This window comes from Vulpes vulpes, chromosome 8, assembly GCF_048418805.1.
Source record: "Vulpes vulpes isolate BD-2025 chromosome 8, VulVul3, whole genome shotgun sequence".
NCBI lineage: Eukaryota > Metazoa > Chordata > Mammalia > Carnivora > Canidae > Vulpes > Vulpes vulpes.
The window spans coordinates 54,657,405-54,677,774 of record NC_132787.1 but is presented as its reverse complement, the minus strand read 5'-3'; the positions used below and the strand labels follow the sequence as shown (position 1 = coordinate 54,677,774).

At 42.6% G+C, this 20,370-nt stretch overlaps 1 long non-coding RNA gene across 1 annotated transcript; it reads left to right on the top strand.

The window, feature by feature from the left end:
- Positions 1-11,681: 11,681 nt before the first annotated feature.
- Positions 11,682-17,754, top strand: LOC140599836 (uncharacterized). The gene is made up of 2 exons (XR_012002821.1): positions 11,682-11,792; positions 17,211-17,754. It is a non-coding gene; the product is annotated as an uncharacterized lncRNA (long non-coding RNA).
- The last annotated feature ends 2,616 nt before the right edge of the window (positions 17,755-20,370 follow it).

The window sequence follows — 20,370 nt, the reverse complement described above, 5'->3', positions numbered from 1 at the left end:
TTTGTTCATTTCCAAGATTGTCTGGCTATTCTGAGTTTCTTGCATTTCCATATAAAATTTAGGAGCAGCAGCAGTTGACAAACTGGTCCTGGAATCCATAAGAGTGCCTCTGCCCTTAATAAATCATGAAAACATTTTCTTCCATACTTAGCATGAAATTGGATAAGGAGGACTGAGCAAGTACACTTTGGAGTTATAGGAAGCAAGGGGATCCTTTGACAGGGGACCCAAACGGATGGGGGAGGGGAGCAAATGAGTCAAAAAGTTTGTGAACTTCCCACCCTGGTGAGAGGAATGTTTGTTCAGGGGAGGCAGTTTGATCTAGCACCAGGGGACATTGTGAAAAGATAATTGAAATTGTGAAGTCCATTGATGTCCCCAGAAGAAAAAAAAAAGGGTCTCAGTCAGCAGTATTGTTAGTTTGTTGATTCTTACAGAAGAAGATTCTCATCAAACTAAAGGAAGCAGCTGGCCCTTTCTCAGGGCTGTAAGACCCTGAGGGGGAAAAAATGAAGAAAAAAAATGAAGAAATCCCTCCTTGTCTTTTCTTACCTCTGTGGCCAGCACTCAACTTTGTCTATCTTTGTTACCCTTCCCCTTTACTAGTTCCCCAAAAGGGGAGGGCGGAGAGGGAGAAAAAGAAGAAAATCATAGTGGGAGAGAGGGTGAGAGGTGCTAAGGATAGGAAAGGAATTCCGGAACATTTAAAATGAAGGAAGGATCTTTCAGGTCCTGCTGGTGGAGCCTAGGAAAGAAGATGACAATATGTAGCAAGAGGAATAAAGACGATCCCATTCTTTGGCTCAGTGATCTGGCTCTTGTAGTTTATCCTAAGGGAAGGAGATATGCAGAGTGCGAGTGGCAATGTTAATAAGAAGATCGTCTATTATTAGCCTCAACCTGCACTATAAATGCTGTCGGACACCACAGCACGCTCACAGTAGGCTATCATACTGGCCCCACTGTCAACATATACCCTGAACTGCCTCACTCCTCATTGTATCCTCTACTACCCCGGGTCCTGGTCACATCGTCTCCCACCTGAATTATTGCTGTGGCCTTTCAACTCGTCTTTCTGCTTTTGCCTTGCCTCCCATCCCCCGGTCTACTCTCAACACAGTAGTCATAGGGACCCTTTAGAAAGGGAGAACAGTTCAGGGCTCTACTCACAAGCTTCCACGGCTGCCTCCTCATTCAGGAGAAAAGCTGATGTTTTTGTTGGTCCCAGGCTCTACTTCATCTGGTCCCCATTACCCTCTGACTTCATCTTATACTACTTTCCCTCTTGCACCCTCCACTCTGGCTGTACAGTCTTCCTAACTCTTTTTGAACACACCAAGCCTTCTGCTGCGTCAGTGACTTTGAACTCGCCCTTCCCTCTTCTCCCAGGTATCCATTTGGCTTGTTTCCTCACTACCTTCAGATCTGCTCAAATGTCACGGATGAGACTGCTTCTCGGACCATCACGTTTAAAATTGGTGTCTTCCCCAACCCCTGGCTCCCAGCATTTCCTATTCCCTTTCCTTGTTTCATTCTCCACCTCTGCCCCTTGCACTTAACACCTTACCTGACTGATTGATTTGGGTCACCTTACCTGCCTTTTTGATTTGGGTCACCTTACCTGACTTATTGATTTGGTCAATTCTCCCTGTAGAATTTGTGCTCCATGAGAGCAGGGATTCATGCATGCTGCTCACTGCCACATTGCAATAGCCTCAGAGTCTTGATTGTACCTGTACATGGAGAAGCTGTTTAATAAATATTTGTTGAATGAACGAATATGTTCACAAAAGTAATACTTATGAAAATGAGGTTGTACTCTTGAAACTACAAAAATGTAAACTGTGGCATGCACAGTGGCCATGCAACGTGACATCATGCAGCCTAGAGGCTGCAAGATTGGAGAGATTTGAATTCAAATCCTGACTACCACTTTGGAGTTGTGTGACCTTGGTCAAGTGTGTTTAACCTCTCAGTTTCATTCTATGTGAAACAGGTATAATAATGCCTCCTCATGGTATTGTTGTGAAAATCCAACAACAAAAAATGTAGTGACTGCCTCTCACATAGTAGGTGCTCTAGGAACATTAAATCCCTCTCTCCTAAAAAAAAAAAAAATTCCCTCTCTTCTGAGGAAGAATGTATATCCAGTGGATGAGAACTGAGTAGGAGCATATAAAAGTGGAAATAGTTAAATAGGGTGCTTAAAAATGCTTATAAACATTTTCTTTCTGTTTTCTGTTCCTCCCTATGCATGGGTCTATGTAAAGAGTGGCAGATGGGAGGAAGGTTCTTCCAGTTATCTCCTGGGTTCTGACTTCACCTCTGATACTTACAAGGCATGTGACATTAAGCAAGTCCTAACCTCTCTGTGCCTGTTTCCTTATTTAAATGATGAAGAGGTTGAGTTTGGTAACTTTTAGTGCTTTCCAGACTTAAATTCCATAATTCAAATAGGCAGGCCATTCTTACCTGGCTTTGCCCTGCTTCAGCCCAGTCTTACTCAAATGTGAAGTCCAGATGTTTCTAATCTTAGGCATAAAAGACTCGATTCTTTGGTTTTCAGAGGCCAAAAGAAACTGGAAAGTTTAGGAAAAGCTTTAAGCAGATGAAATTTCCTTCTTTCTGACTCCTAAACAGCCGCATTCATACTGTTCAAACTTAAGAAAACAAGAAAAGCAAAGCAGAGCAAATATGCACCTTTGGGTTTGAATCAACTATGTGAAGCTTTAAGCCATGAAGGAAAGTGTACGTGTGGTTTTTGTTTTTTTGTTTTTTGTTTTATTTATTTATTTTTTAAGCAACAAGCAAAAAGGAGACGTCAGCAGTTCTCAACTTGTAACTGTAACCTTGTACCCGTGTGGCTCTGAGCCCAGGGAGGAGGCAGTGGCTGGAGACTCCCTGCTCTGGAAAGCTAGCGGTTTTGTTTTCTTCTGGTTGCCACCCTGAGGCAGAGGAGAGGAGGATGTTTGGGTTTGCAAGCCGCCTGGCCACTGTCAGCAAGTTTGCAACCCTGGCCTCACTTCCCTGAAGCTGAGGGCTGGGGGGGATCAGCTGCCCTGGCCTCCCTCCAATAACGGAGCCGGAGCCGTAGAGGATTCAAATACCCCTTCCATTGCAAGGCTCTGACTTTACCCTGAAAACTGACGATCTCATCTGGGAAGGGTCAGTTTAAAAAAATGACCGAATGGCCCAAAATAAACAGAGGGAACAACCACAACAAAAACTTTTTCTGCAATGTTTCCTTATAATTACTGGCCCAGCCCACCAGAACTCTGGCGGGAGTCTCCATCCACTGTCACTGTGGCCCCCACATGGCCTTGTCTGAGTGAGCCCCAGCTGACCCGAGCAGTACCCCGCCCTGTTCGCCAGCCCTGCTCCAGCACCTTCCCCGGACAGCAGGGAGAGTCCAGACTGCAGCATGTTTTGAGGATGGAGTTTGGGAACAGTCAATAGAAGTACAGCTCATTTACTAGGATCCCTAAGAGACGAGTAAACTCAGCTTAAATGATGTGTCCAAATTCAGAGAGTAAGTGTGGGGCAAAATGGGCCTCCTTATTCTTTACCTGGTGCTCTTTCCAGATTCATACACTGTTGTAGAGGGATCCAACATAGGGGGGTTAACTTTAAAGTTCTCTTTCTCCACCTTTTTTTTCCAACCAAATCCTACTTTGTTGACCAGGGCTGTTTCAAAAAGCATATTTTGAATTTTGACTTGAGGACAATGACTAAATCTTACACAATGTGTAATGGTACCTTGTGTGCACCTCAGGGTTTGTGTTACCTAGTTGCCCCCTAGAGCAGCACTGTGAGGTTAGCAGTAAGCAGAGTGGGTAAGGTATGGGCTTAGTTTCCATGCCTGCAAAATAGGAACAGTCATGGCATCTACTTCATTGTGTTGTCATGAGGATTTCATGGGACAATACATGTAACACACAATGAAAAACCCAGCAAATGTTAGAAATTGTTAATATCCCAGGACACTTTAAAAAAAAAAAAAAAAGGTTTTATTTATTTATTTGAGAGAGAGCAAGAGATAGTACCAGTGGGGCAGGGCAGAGGGAGAGGGAGAAGCAGGCTCCCCCCTGAGCAGGAATCCCAGGACCCTGGGATATGACCTGAGCCAAGGGCAGACACTTAACCAACTGAGCCAATATCCTAGAAAGCATTTATTATTCCTTTTTATAGATGAGAAAATTGAGGCTCAGAGAAGCTGAGGGACTGTAGTCATACAATTGGTTAGTTCAAGAGAGTCAGGATTCTGCTCAGTGTCCTGGCTCCATATCCAGGGCACTTGCTGCTCCTCTGTTGATAGTGTAGATAGTCAAAGGTGGTTCTGTGCCATGTGTCAGGCATGTCTGTCCCTGGCATCATGGGATGACATGTCTTTGTTAAGCTCTTACATGCCTGAGGTGCTGGGAAATGGATGCTTCAGAGGTGATGGAGGCTCTCATGTGCAGCCTTTTTATCAAGCAGTCACTGTACAAACACCAGTCAAGGAACCAAAGTGTGAACTAATCCCTGGCTCAAGTTGGACTCAGAAGCAAAGTCAGAAGCCTTTGAATATTCTCACCTTTCCTTTCTTTTTGCAAGGCTTCCATGAGGCTCTAAGAATATTCTGCTTACTCTGATATGAGAGGCCTCTTCACACTCTCCTGTGTTACAGTATTTTGGGGCATCCATCTGGTTCCCCTGTCGGAACTGTGCTCAAGGGGGCCAAAGATGAAACACTGAGGTGTGGGAAGAAAATATGTGAACACTTGTTTTTATTACTCTTTAAGATTCTAAGAAAATTAAGCTTTACCAATGCTTAAAATTCAGTACAGTAGAGCCTGTATAATTTTTAATAAATATACAGTTGTTGGGAATGTGAGTTTTTTTATGGAGTAGCATGATGAAGAGTTTGGAGCAATTGTTCTAGAAAGTAAGCTTCTAGAGGGCAAGAAACATATCTAGTTCTGATTTGTATCTGATCCTCATTATCTAGCATTAAATGACCATTCCCCAAATAAGTGAATTTAGCAACTATATGAACTTGTCTTTCTTTGTTTCTTCTGGTCCTTTCATCATCCATCCATGTCTTGTTCAGTATTTTGCCAAGATATGAGCAAGTAATAAACCCATGTTTAAGAAATAAAGAATACAAATTGCCATGAGAAAATTAGAAAGTGTAAGACTGGTAGTCCCAAAAAAGAGTTAATGGGATATTACTCAGCCATCAAAAAGAATGAAATCTTGCCATTTGCAACAACGTGGATGGAGCTAGAGAGTATAATGCTAAATGAAATAATAAGTCAGTCTGAGAAAGACAAATACCATATGATTTCACTCATATATAGAATTTAAGAAACAAAACAAATGAACAAAGGGGGAAAAAAGAGACCAACCAAAAAACAGACTCTCTAGGGTGCCTGGGTGGCTCAGTCGGTTAAGCATCTGACTCTTGGTTTCGGCTCAGGTCATGATCTCAGTGTGGTGAGATTGAGCTCTGCATTGGGCTCTGCACTGGGCATGGAGTCTGCTTCAGATTCTCTCTCCCTCTGTCCCCTCTTTTTCTAAAACAAAACAAAACAAATGAATTAATGAATCTCATAATTCTAGAGAATAATTAGATGGTTACCAGAGGGGTGGTGGGGGTGGGTGGGTGAAATAGGTGAAGGGGATTCAGAGATCTCCTTGATAATCTCCTAGTGCCTATCTTGATGAGCACTAATATATGGAAGTGTTGAATCACTAAATCATACACCAGAAACTAATATAACACTGCAGTTAAAAAAAAAAAAACAACACTGTAGGTTAACTACACTGGAATTTAAATTTAAAAAGAAAAAGAGTTAAAGGAGGTTAATAAGGCATTCATGAAGCAGGCAAAAGTAGGCAGACCTCATGGGCATAAAGTCAGGCATGGAGCACCAGCATTGCTGTCTGAGAAATCAAGTGTGCTCTGAACATCTGAGTGTTTTCAAAGTGAGCACTGCCCCCGACCTTCCTCTTAAAGCTGCAGAAAGGAACACAGTGCAATGAACAAGGGTCTTAGAGAAAGGTGTACCAGCTCAATTACTCTCATGGCTTGGTGACCTAGGGTGAAGCCTCTAACCACCTGTTTTCCCCAGCCCCACCCCAGAAAATAGTTCTTGACCTAAAAATGAGGTTGGACTAGATGATTTTGGAGGTCCCTTCTAGCTTTGAAATGGTCCTGAATATAGATGAAGTTGGTAGTCGTCAGTGCTGGAGGTTCTAGCAGCAGGGAGGGGCATCCAGACTCGGGGTGTCCACTGTCCCAGCAGCATTCACATGGTGTCTTCATGCACTGTTCTGCAGCATACCTCTAGAAGTCCTTTCTGGCCAGCCTCTAAACCTGGGTTTCCAGTCCTTCTGAAAGGCTTGTGAACCATTCAATACCCCTTAATAAATTCATCTTCTGCTTCAATTAATCAGAGTTTGTTTCTGTTGTTTGCAACCAGTGCATCCATTATTTTTCTAAAGCATGCACTTGGTTGAAAAAGAAAAAGTGAAAAACAATATTTAGGACAGAAACAATAGCAACACCATCTCCTTCCCTTTCTTGCCTCTTCTTGAGCCACTTTGCTTCTCTAGAGGTAGCCATAGTTGCTAGTTTCTTACATATCCCTCCAGAGACATTCTCTGTCAATGTATCCAAGAAAAGATACTTTAAAGACCACCATGCAGACCAGTGGGGTCATTCTCTGCATGTAGTTCCTTATCCTGCTCTTAAGCTTAATATATGTTGGATTCAATTCCATAAATATAAAGGTGCCTTATTCTTTCTAATGGCTGCTTAGTATTTCATTGAATGAAGATTCTGTAATTAATGTAGCCAGTCTTCTGCTGTAAACATTTGGATTGCTTATGGTTTTTATGGCTACCAAAAAAAAAAAAAAGGCTGTAATGAATATCCTTATAAATATGCCTTCAATATGTCTTAATGCCCAGAGCAAGCATAGTCATAGGACAGATTTTTGGTAGTGAAGTTGTTGAGTTAAAGGGTATAACTTTTATTTTTAAATTTTTAAAAAGATTTTATTTATTTATTTATTTGAGAGAAAGAGAATGATAGGGAAAGCACAAGCAGGAGCAGAGGCAGAGGCAGAGGGAGAAGCAGACTCTCTGCTGAGCAGGGAGACCCACTTGGCATTTGATCCCAGGGCCCTGGGACCATGACCTGAGCCAAAGTAGATGCTTAACCAATTGAGCCACCTAGGCTCCCCAAAGGGTATAACTCTTACGTTTTGGACAGATAGTACCAAATCATAATACAAAGAGACTTCACCAAATTTTAATCCTACTAAAAATGTCTTAGTTTCCCTGTCTTCCTTATCCTCACTTCATCAATTTGTATTATGAAATTTTGATAATTTTGTCATTCTGGTAGGTGAAAAATGGTTTCTTGTTTTAGTGTTAATTCATTAAACCATTCACTAATTGTTTTCAATTGGATTTTGATCTGTTTTTAATTCTTTTGTAAGAACTCCAGACTTTAAGAAAACTGTATCTTTTTCATATTTGTTGCAAATATGTTTTTTAATTTGTATTTGGTCTTCTGACATTATTTTATTTGATTTTGTTTTGGTCCTTGCAGAAGTCTTTAATTTTCACAAAGTCACATTTGTCTATATTTTTCTTATTGCTTCTGAACTTGCTTAGAATGGCTTTTGGATGGGAAGCTTTGCACGGTCTCAACATTGAAGATGTTAATTTAGAGAAACAACACTTGAGACTTCTGGTTAAAGAGAACAGATTAAACACACACATTGTGATCCATTCCCTCCTAGAACTTAACCCAAAATTAAGTTTTGATGAAATAATATATTCACAAACCAAAAAGGTGTAAAAAGGCACAGAGCAAAAAAGTTTCCCTCATCCATGTCTCCCATTGGCCTGGGTCCCATCGTCTTCCTGTCCATTAGTAAGCTTCGTCACTAGTTTGTTATGTGTGTATCCAGAGTTTCTTTATGCATATGTAAGAAAACAAGAATTGAAGTAAGTGGATTTTTTAAAAGGCTAAACCTATAAGGACAAAGAGAATATGAAAAGGATAAGAGCAGGATAATTTTAAAAACCAGAATGTAGATGAATGCTTGGCAACTGAACCAAGAGATCTAAGTGAGGTGAATTCTAAGCCAGCAGATGAGAAAGCTAATGTCACTTGCTTTACACTTCAGAATTCTCCACATGCTCAGCAATTTGTGGCACTAGATACTTTGGTATTTTGTGTATAAGGCTGTGGTTAAAAACACTACAACAAGTTGAAAGTCAGTTCAAGAAAAAAGGGGTCCCCAGACCCCCTCTTCCCTTTGCATCTGTCAAGTGGACTGCTCATTTGCCAGTGACCAAAGAATGGAGCTAAGACAAAGGGAGGACCAAGCATAGTTGTGTGAAGGATAATATACTGAAGACAAAAGGAGATTACTTACAGCCCCCCTGTATTCTTCCTTTACATAGGTTGTAACCCTGACATCCAGGCTGGAGATTTTCTGGGAACCCAACACATTGGGGAGAAATGCCCTAAAGATAATTTGGAAGTGGCAGCATCTTTGAGAGAAAAAGAAAAATGCAGGGCTCTATCGCAGGACCCTGGGATCATGGCCTGAGCCAAAGGCAGATGCTTAACTGACTGAGCCACCCAGCAGTCCCAAGTCTATCACTTTCTAAGCACAGCAAAACAGCTGTGGGAATGAGGCCTCCTGAAAGCACACTTAGTCCCACCTTCTCTTCTCATCTTCCATGTCTACCCACTGGATCCCTCTCCATAGCCTAGAAAAATGCTCAAAAGTACCCCCATCTAAAAGAAAAATAAAGCAATTCTCCTTTTAACCAATTGCCCCCATTTTCTCTTCTCTTTCATCATAATGCTTCTGAAAAGAATATATGCTAACTTCCTCCTCTTCCTTTACTTCCTCCCCGCGCGCTACTTTTTGACCCTGTGCAATCTACCTTTCACTCTGACCAGCACGGCGCCTCAGACGACTTTTCTGCTATCAAATCCATTGTTCCTGTTTAGATCTCATCTTTCTCTCTGAATCCTCCTATCACCCACCAGCCGTGTCACTCTTCTTTCCTGGTGTTCATACCTCTCTCACCCTGTCTTTGCCTCTGCCGTGTGGCCCCTTGGCAGGATAGGCATCCACAGAGATTCCCTGACTCCCTTACAAGATCTGGTATCTGCCTGGGTCTCCAGCCTCAGGTGTGCCCTGTCCCGCTTGCTCACTACACTCCCATCACACTCAGGTTCCACTCAGTTCCTCTTAGAGACTCAGCTCTAGTTGCCTTCAGGCTGATTCCCTCTACCTGGGACCCTCTTCCCTGACCCAAACCCCAGCACTCTGGCTATTTCCAACTTGATTTTCAGATTTCAGCTCACTATCATTTCCTCAGAGAGCCCCCACCTCCCACAGCACCTCCCTTCCTATCCCCACCAAACTAAATCCGTTCCCCTACTCTTCTATCTCAGAAATCATTTTTTAAAAGTTTTAATCTATTTATTTGACAGAAAGATAGAGAGAAAGAGCATGAGCAGGAGGAGGGACAGATGGAGGGGGAGAAGCAGACTCCCTGCTGAAGAGGGAGCCCAAAAACACAGGGCTTGACCAGGGGCTCTGGGATCATGACCTGAGCCAAAGGCAGATGCTTAACTGACTAAGCCACCCAGGCACTCCTCATATCACCTCATTTTTATTCTCATGGCAACTCTGTGAATAGGTACTATATTATTAGGTCCACTTTCGGCTGAGGAAACTGAAACTTAGAGAGACTGAGTAATAATGCCCAAGATCTTACAGAAACATGAGAGTCAGAGCTAGAATTTGAAAATACATTTCTCTGACTCTGTGGGACTTTTTATTTACCATATTGTAGGGCTTCCTAGTTGATAGATCTTCTACATTCACCTTCCCAAACTTTCCTCCCACTCATTCCCTCTCTTCTGTCTCTCTGCAGCTCTTCCAGGCAGGATGATGGTATGGGGCAGGCAGCTGAGGAGGTCCTGGCAGCTTTTCTTTTCTAACACCTGTTTCTGAGAAGTACTCAGAAAATCTGTGAGGTAGGCAAACTATGATGGTGGTCAATGTTCTCATAGTTCTCCTGCCCTTTCTATATGCTCTTTCTATTTCTTGCCTTCACCCATGGCTTTGATCGCTCCGCAGTGTGATGTCCTACTCAGGCCTTCCACCCTGCCCACATATGCCCTAGGCAACTTCCAGTCCCTTTCCCTGACAAAAATGTACCTGGCACAGAAAAATGATCACAACAGAAAAGGAACTGATAAAAAACAATAGAGTTGAAATATTGTATTAATAGTTGTTAAGGTTTGAACTGTGTTCTCCCACCCCACTTCATATGTTAGAGTCCTAACCCCCAGCACCCCGGAGTGAGACCTTATTTAGAAATAGGGCCCTGTAGGGGCACCTGGGTGGCTCAGTGGTTGAGCGTCTGCCTTTGGCTCAGGTTGTGACCCCGGGGTCCTGGGATTGAGTCCTGCATCAGGGTCCCCACAGGGAGTCTTCTTCTCCCTCTGCCTGTGTCTCTGCCTCTCTCTCTCTCTCTCTCTCTCTCTGTCTCTCATGAATAAATAAAAATCTTTAAAAAAAAGAAATAGGGTCTCTGTAAATATAATTATTGAAGTTAAGATGAGGTCATGATGGAGTAGGGTGGGTCCCTAATCCAATACAACTGTTGTCCTTATAAAAATAAGGTCATGTGGAGAGAGAGGAATGCATGCAGACAGAACAGCAGCTGAAGATGAAGGCAGATATTGCAACAATGCAGCAGAAGCCAAGGAATGGCAAAGATGGCCAGAAAAACCACCTGAGGCCAGGAGAGGGGCCTGGAACATGTTCTCCCTCGCAGCCCTCAGGAGAACCAATCCAGTAGACACCTTGATCTCAGACTTCTAGCTTCCAGAACTGGAGATAATCAATTCCTATTGTTTAAGCCACTCCATTTGTGGTGCATTACTGTGTTGTGGCAGCCCTAGCAAACTAATAAAAGTAGTATGATCCCAATTTTGTAAAACAGAACAAACCCCATATATGTCATAGATTATTCTCTCTCTCTCTCTCTCTCTCTCTCTCTCACTCTCTCTCTCTCTCTCTCTCACACACACACACAATGAAAAGAAGTATATAAAAAAAGCAAACAGTGGCTCTATGGGGTGGGTGGGTGATGGGTAATTTTGCTTTGTACTTTTCTCTGCACCTTTGGGTTTTTTCTCAGTTCTCTTATATCCCTACAAATGTGAGCAAAACCAGAAGGGGAATTTCAGACAGGGAGCATGTATTGGATTACCCAATTTAGAATGTGGCCCAGGTACAAAGAAAGTAACATGGAAGAAAAAAACCCAAAATTATTAATAAATTAATAATAGTTATGTTACAAGTGATAGGATTTTGGATTTTTTTTTCTTATTCTCTATTTCCCTAAACATTTTCATGTAATGGAAAAATACTTTTATAATTAAGAAACAGGCTTACAAAGATAAGGTAAGAGGCAGAATGAGTAACAAAGTTTGACACATTTCTGGGCTTCGGTTTCCTGATCTGGAATTTGAAAATAGCCATACCAATCCTCCAGCATTGTTGTGAGGTGTAAGGTGCCTAGCATGCCTGGCTGCTGGTCAGTTGGTGTCCCTAGAGGAGGGAGAGCAGCTCTAAAGAAGTAAATAGCCTGTGTTCTCCTATCTCTCCTTAGAGGATTGCTCAGTTCTTACAAGAAGGCTTCGCCCTGGCTGCTCAGCAGGGCATGTGGATGCTGCTTGGCACTGGCATCTGTGTGTGGTAAGTGTGGATGTGGAGAGGGGGCTGGCACATGGGCACTGGCTGGAAAGGCGACGGAAAGCAAGCGAGATTGGAAGGTTGATTGGAGAAAGATTGGTTAAATGAGGGTAGCTTGATCTGTTTGGAGTAACATTTCTTCGTTTGGGGTGGGAATCTTATGGGGCAACTGGAAAGGAATGAGGAACTACGAGAAAGTAGAAAACACAGCCAGGAAGCCAAAAAATTCCCTCTGGTCAGAATAAAGGGATGCCCTGCCTCCTCATTTCTTCGCTGAAAACCCTCCAGGAATGGAATGGGTAATGTAACTTAATATGATAACTTCCCATAGCCTATGGGAAAACATTCTTTCCCGAGGAGCAGTGTTCCCCAAACATCTCTCTTTCTGGCCATATCTGTGTTAAGGTGTTCTTTTCTGGAGAGTGTCTAGGCAGAGACTACCCGAACATTTAGCCTTGCCTCTGACTTACCTCAACAGGAGAGTTCAATTCAATTGAATCTGGCCATTTGTGACTTCAAATTATCCCTTGCTCTCCAAAAATTCTGGGCTGCTTTGCTTTTTTGTGGTCAGCTATACCTTTTCCTACCCCCATCTTTTCTTTTTAAGATTTTATTTATTTATTCATGAGAGACACAGAGAAAGAGGCAGAGACATAGACAGAGGGAGAAGCAGGCTCCCTTTGGGGAACCCAATACCCAACTCCATCCCAGGACCCCAGGATCACAACCTGAGCCAAAGGCAGAAAGCCAAAGGCATCCCTCCTATCCCCATCTTAAACCCCAGCAACTAGGGAAGAACTGTGTCCCCACGAATGATATTCACAATCCTTTCCTTTATGGGAGGTCACTGATTGCCCTCCCCCATCACCCCTAATGCCAAAATCTACATGCCTCCTTTCATTTTATATCTGCTAGTTATGTAGCAGATTATATTAAAGGAATCTTATATATTAAATATTATATTTAATATAATATATTTTTATATATTTAATATAATATTAAATAGTGAAAAGAAGAGAACACAAGAATTGCATGTAAATTATGATTCTGGCTATGTAAAAACAAAAAAATATATATACACATGTACAAAGAAAATAGCATGGAAGAAAAAACCCAAAATTATTAATAAATTAATAATGGTTGTGTTACGAGTACTAGGATTTTGGATTTTTTCTTATTCTCTATTTCCCTAAAAATGTTCATGTAATGGAAAAAATACTTTTAGGGACACCTGGGTGGCTGAGTGGTTGAGCATCTGCCTTTGGCTCAGGACGTGATCCCAGGGTCTTGCGAATGAGTCCCACATCAGGCTCCCTGCAGGGAGCCTGCCTCTCTGTGTCTCTCATGAATAAATAAAATCTTTAAAAAACAAAAGTAAAGAAAGTAAAACAAAACCAACGGTTCTTGGCGCGCCTAGGTGGCTTAGTCAGTTAAGTGTCTACCTTCGATTCAGGTTATGGTTTCAGGGTCCTAGGATGGAGTTCCACGTCACACTCCCTGCTCAGCGGGGGAATCTGCTTCTCCCTTTCTGTGTCTCTCATGAATGCATGAATAAAATCCTTTAAAAAATACTTTTATAATTAAGAACAGACTTACAAAGATAAGGTAAGAGGCAGAATGAGTAACAAAGTTTGATAAAATAAATAAAACAAGTAATCTAGTTGTAGATAAGGTTTCCTGGAAGTAAATATACATAGCTCTTAGCCCAATGTGTATTAACTGATGGAGAAATAAAACCGCCGAATGCTTATGGAAGACATTTAACCACGTGTCACCCTTGTCTACTCTAAGAATGACCCAAAGGAAGAACAGCATGGGACTTCAGACTTGTTGGGCATTTGAGGTAATCTGAGGGGCTGGGAGTCCAGGCACATTAGAGGTTTGGGAGCTGCAGGGAGACTGTGTAGACTTCACCAAATGTGGGGGTTTCCGGGAAGTGCTTCAAGCATGACATAGTGAGGCTCTGATACTGTTTATTTTTAGAAGTCCTGTTGAGAGGAGTATCTTTCACCTCTCACTAAATTAACCATGCTCCTTGGAACCATGGACATCTTTCTGCTGTAGCAGCAATAGGATCAAAGCACGTGTTTAGAACAAGAAGTGAAAAACACCAGATGTGAGCAAAACCACAAGGGGAATTTCAGACAGGCAGCATGCACCGGATTACCCAATTTGGAATGTGGCCCAGGTCCCAGGACAGACAGACCCTCTAAGGATCAGGCTGGAGAGACAGAGGTTATTGATCCTGATTTAAGCCAAATGCCGCTAACTTGACCTGTGACCTTGCTCAAGCCAATGACTTCCTCCAAACCACTTTCACTGTCTGTAAACTGGAAGGAGTGGCTCATTTTCTCTCAGGAAGAGCTAATGGAAACCATGCTAAAAACTAGAGATACAGAATGAGACATGGTCTTGAAAACTGATGGCAGATTACATAGGAGGACATTAAATATCACACCATATACATGCTTACGGTGTGTAGATATAAATATTTTGTGGGAAGGATATGAGTAAAGAAACCATGGGATTAAAGATTGTGTCACAATTCACAGAGTCAGTAACTGGAGGGGGTGTGACAGGATATATATGTTTTCCTTCACCCGTAGCTCTTTAGCTCTCCTGGGGTCACCCCAGATCTAGATAAAAGCATACTACCTAGTACAGACTGCTAAGTAAATGTCAATATAGAATAGAGCTGAAACTTCAAATTGCAGTTTTCTTTACCACTTACTTGTACGTAACCTTGGATAAGTTACTCCACAGTTTTATATCTTGGTTTCCTCATCTGTAAAGTGACTATAATACTAACGTCTACCTCGAAGAGGTTGTGAAGATTAAATAAAGTAATACATCTAAAGAGCTCAGAAGAGGGCTGGGTGGGTCATATTTGCTCTTTAAAAATTATTCTTATTATTTTTTATAATATTTGCTCTTATTATGTCCCCAAACCTTCAGTATGGGCCTAAACGCTCTCTGCATTTCTTCATTTTGTCTCAGTTTCCTCATCCAAATGTTTCCTACATTCTTGCTCCATTCAAGAATATTTCCTGCTTGTCTTATTCATCTACATAGTTCACTGCTCCCACTGGGCTTTAACCCAGCCTTACTCACCCCCTACAAAAGCCATTAATTTATTCCTATTCCTACTGGCTTTAAGTCAGTCTCTAAGCTGACCCCCCTTCCCCGCCAGAAATCTATGAAGCATCATTAAGTCCTCTGTTCTTCCCCTCTTGAGCTCTCTTAACCAGGGGAGGTGCCCCACTAACTATTAAAAAGTGTGTTTCACTCATTTTTAACAGAACTATTGCCAACTATGGCAGTCACAGTATAGAACAGGGAGTCACCTTAGAATCACTAAGTATGGCCATATTCAGGAATCATGGTCATAGTGACCTCCCCACCCCCACCCCCTGACCCTTTGGTGAGAAGTTTTCACTGGAGAGGAAGAGAGATGTTGTACTAGGTCCAGGAAGACAGATGCTGGAATTCATCCTAGTACTCATGTACTCCAGAAGCGGCTGCATGTGAGAATAGGGAAAAGGAAAAAATAAACTGAAGAGCGAGGGTTATGATATTTTGGGCCATTGGAAGATGATGGGGCACTACGGAGTGGAGTATTATATCAGGGAATCACTTTTATTAGAGTGCCAATGAGAATGGGCTCTACTTTGGCACACATGGAGCAGCAGAGAGAGGACCCAGCCACCACAGCCCTTCCCTGGACATCTTTGTCATCAGCTCTAGCATCATTCCTTCCCACGAGTGTCCTTGCTGCCCCCAACTATCAAGTTTGATTATGTGATCACTGTTATTGTTATTACCACTCTCAACTTCAAATCACTTAGCCTTTTCTTCTCCCTCCACCATATCGTTCTCTAGGATGTTTTTATGACAAGATCAGAGGGATCCCTAAAGATGATTTGATTCCAGAGAAATGTTTGAGCCCCTATTACACAAGCCTAAAATCCTAGGGAACACATAAATGAGTAAAACACGGTTACTGCTCTCAGGGAGCTGATATCACATGATTTAGGTGGGTTTGCTAACTAGTAATCCAGCGATGGTCTAGCTTCCCCTAATTATCTTCCCTATTGACCCTTCGTGTCACGTTCATTTACTTAACACGCATTTATTAAGCACCAACTATGTGCTAGGCACTGGGCTAGCCTTAGGATGCCACAACAAATAAAACAAACATCATCCTTATCTTTAGAGAGCATAACTACAATGTAAAAGAATTAGGCTCAATGATCTACATGGTTGACTACAGAAGGAATAGGTAAGACTTTGTGTCCCTGTCTCTCCTCCCATACAGTGGGATGCACTCCACCCTACTTCCTTCTCCCAGTCATTATGCAGTGAAGTTACAGTTGAAACATATTGTTATTTGAGTTGGACTTCAGGGCACCTGGGAAGAGGAGGGAAAAGGACAAATCTCCACTACAACAATGCATAGCTGGTTACTCCATGTCCCGGGCTCCTTCCTCACCAATATTCTCATCATCTCTCTTCTCAGCAAGCAAGTATCTTTCATACTACCTCCTGAGTCTGCATGGGTTAGAATCTTTCAAATATACAAATATGAAATATCTTTGGTTTGTTAATGAACAGTCTTCCATCACTGAAGGTAAAGTCAACTATATAAACATTAAGTTTCCAAGGAAGGTGGGGCACCTGGGTGGCTCAGTGGTTGAGCGTCTGTCTGCCTTTGGCTCAGAGCATGATCCCGGGGTCCTGGGATCCAGTCCCGTGAGGAGCTTGCTTCTCCCTCTATCTATGTCTCTGCCTCTCTCTCTGTGTCTCTCATGAACAAATAAATAAAATATTTTTTAAAAAAAAGTTTCCAAGGAAGGAGAAGTGAAGGACTTCCAAGGAAATGTTTTCCTTATTGGAAGAGGCATGTAAGATGGAGGCAAGCATCAAATTTCTCCTGATGGCAATAAAACTACTTCTTAGAATGTTAGGAGGGCTAGCTAGTGTAAGAGTGACCAAATAAGGGATGTAGTAAATCTCCTCAGGGCCACTGACTCTTCAGAATAAGACCCTAAAGAATGAGTCACTGTAACCAACTCAGCCAACTATTGACAAACTGTGCTATCAAAAGAGCATAATATTGGAATAGAAAAGAAGCATTATAGGTTGTATCGGATTACTAGTAGTACAAGTATAAGGTTTGGAATCAGATGGTCCTAGTTTCAAATTTCAGTGCAGGTTCCTCTTTGCCATCCGAGCCTAGGGCAATTTATTTAGCTTTTAGCTTCCCCATCCCTTTATTTTCTCATTTGCAAAATACAGACAAAAATTCCTATTGAGAAGAGGGTTTGTTTTTTTTTTAAAGGACTATATAAGGTGACATAATTGAAGGCCCTTGGCACAGAGTAGGCACTCTGAAAATGCTCCTTTCTTCTTTTCATTTCACAGATTAAAAACCAAAGGCTGAAGAGCTGCCCTAAGTTCCCTGAGGGCCCACGATGAACCAGTGTCATACCTGGACTAAAGCCCTGGCTTCCTGACTTCTCGTCTCACTGTCTTTCAATTGTTTTCATAGTGGGAGCAAAGATAATTGAAAACACATTTATCTCTCTGGTTTTCCAAAGCTTGAGGGGGGTTGACATTTTTAAAATGTAGGTGGGGTGAGAGGTGTAAAAAGCAGATTTACTTTGTTGAGTTCACATTGCTTGAGCACACACCTCACATGGTGGAGGGAAGTGGCAGGGCATAGCCAAGGAGGGATTAAAGATTGTGTTACATTAATCCACAAAGTAAATAACCCACATGTCTACAAGTGAGAGGGGGGTGTGACAGGGTGTCTTTTTGTTTCTCACCCTTTGGGTCTCCTTCAGGCCACCCTAGATCTAAGCTAGTTTTCAGGAGGTCCTATGTAAATCTTTCCTTCAGAGTTCTGAGCTTGCTAATGTGTGGATTTGGCAAAGAAGTGCAAATTAAAGTAGTCATGCATGAAAAATCACTTGTAACCTGCAAATTATTTCAGTATGGGATTGGCAATCCACGTGCTTGAATAGAAAGAGCCCTGGGCCAGGGATGGGATGCCTGGCTCCCCTGGCACCACCACTAACTACCAAGGGGACCTAGAAGAGGAAGCCAACTTCTCTGGGCATCTGTGTTGTCATCTGTAAAATACCATCAAGTACTGAATGCAAAACAATGGCCACATTTTATTTTCCCTTACCCTTACAAGAAGGCCATGCGGTAGGTAGTACTCTCTCCATATCAGAGGTGAAGAAATAGAGGCATAGAGATATTGCGATTTGCCCAGTGTCTTTCAGCTAGTGAGTAGTAGAATCTGATAGAGCTGGGTATTGAGCCCAGAATGTTCTCTTAACCTCTAAGACAGACTACCTATATCGGGAAGGGGAAAATGGATATTAAAGCTCAAAGCACTTTAATGAAGTTTAGACGAGTGTTCATTACATCATTTACAGGGTATGTAATCCCTAGGCGGTGCCTGCATTCAAGTCATTTTCAGCTCATTGACTTTCTTATTCATCGCTTCTCATCTGATCTGAGAGCATCAAACCACAGTTATTCTCTTTCACCTCATTTGTTTTGGTGTGAGGTCTCCTCCCACACTGGCCGCATTCAGGGGGAGCCCGCACCACTTCTCGCGAAGTGGGAGAGTGTGAGTGTAGGAAGCCACTCTCAGCCACACATAAGCATGTACACAAATACCCCCACACAGAAACACACACATATTCATGTTAGTTTGTTATACGCATCCATGGTTTGAGAAACTGACAGTTTAAGAATCTGTCCTTACGATGCCAGTGCATACACCAGGAATAAATAATGAATGTCCCACTGTTGAGGTTTGGAGTGAGAAAACGCTGTGGTAAAGTAAAAGGAAGTAGAGACACACATACTAAGGAGAATACCGAGGGACTCAGACCCATTGGCTTCAGCTCCAACCCTGAGTTCTGCAAAAAGCTTATGAATTTCTGCCAGTGCATCTAGGCTCCTGAAAAGCCCTTACTCTTGGTGAGCAGTAAGTTTGACACAACCTCAGTGTCTCTTCGAGAACCGATTCTGAGCTTTTACTCAGGTATCTGTGTATGGGTTCCAGGCGATGGTGGTCATCAGACTGTAAACTTGGGAGGTTCAGGGTCACATCTATGGGATTCTCTCTTCAGTGGTTTGCCATTACATGCAATTAGCAATTTCGTGATGACAACACTTCACTCTTGCCACTGCTTTTTGTCTGGTTTGCTCAGGAGACGGATACAAATGAATTTATTTATTACATGTGTACTTATCAAACACCACGATGAAGGCATTTCATTTTTGCATTACCCCTTAATGGTGACAGAGCACATTCATGATTAGGATCACACTCAGACTCCCAAGAGTCCTTTGGAATAAAATTATTACCTACTTCATGATGTTCGTGAGGATTAAATGCAATCCACTGCAAAAAAGCACTTAGCGCTGGGGGCTGGCACAAAGTAAACATTATTAAATGTTCCTATTAGCATGACTATAGACATGATTAAGTATTATTGGCCCTGTTTACTGATGAGGAGCCACAGCTCAGGGAAGCTAAGTCATTTGCTCACGTTGTAGAGTTGAATGGTAGAATTCAGTTAAAAATTGAAATCTTCAGGTTCTAAGACCATTTTAGGAAATTATCAGTTGAGATTGCAATCATAGAAGGAAGAAAGCGGAGCCTCAAAGAGCTTACATGACAGGTTTTATGGTTGGTGAGTAGGCAAAAGTGTTTAGGGAGAAAGAACTGCTTAAGGGGGAGGGAGAGGCCCAAGTGACAGACCACAAGCAGCTGCATAATTCATTTTTACTTCCACAAATGCTGTCTTCCCTCTGCCTCCTCGCATACTCTGTCCTCCTGCTGTCTTTCCCCTCTTCTCACCCCTTCGCCTGAACAATGGTCATGTGTCCAGGTTCAACCCAAACATCTCTTCAAGGAGGCTTTTCTGAGCCTGGTGTCGGTTTGTACCTACTGATATCAGCATCCAGCACCCTGACCTCTTTTAGGAATACTAGTCTATTGTTTAGAACGTAAGCAATGAGAAGTCAACTTTATCTTCCTTGCCAGCTGACGTATCCTCAGCATCTCTATGGTGTCTGGCACACTCGTTAAATGCAGAGCAGATGTCAGCCAATATAAAGATGCGGAAGACGCCCACTAAGAAAAAAAAGTGGGAAGACACGAATAGGAACTTGAAATGCTTTCCCATTTTGCCACAGAATCACTCCTGTGTGGAGTAACAAACACAGGTGTTCCTCCTGTAGAGCCCGTAGCTGAGCCCGTAGCTAGGCCGAGCCCCCTGTAGACGGAGGAAAGGGGGCTCAGGATGGGCCGTTTCTCCCAAACTGCCTCCCAGGCATGGAAGAGACCGGGAATCCCTGCTCTTTGCAGATGCCTCCCCAGGAAGCAGTCTAGGGAGTACAGTGATAAACCTGCTGAGGGCAACAGGGAGGCAAGGAAGGGTTTCCACGGGGTGGAGGTATTTCTGACTCTCGTGTTGACGGTAAAAAGAGGCAGTGATGGAACTTCTGGCAGGAAGTGCCCAGCTTTGGGGGAGTCCTCACCAGGCCCGGAGGTAGA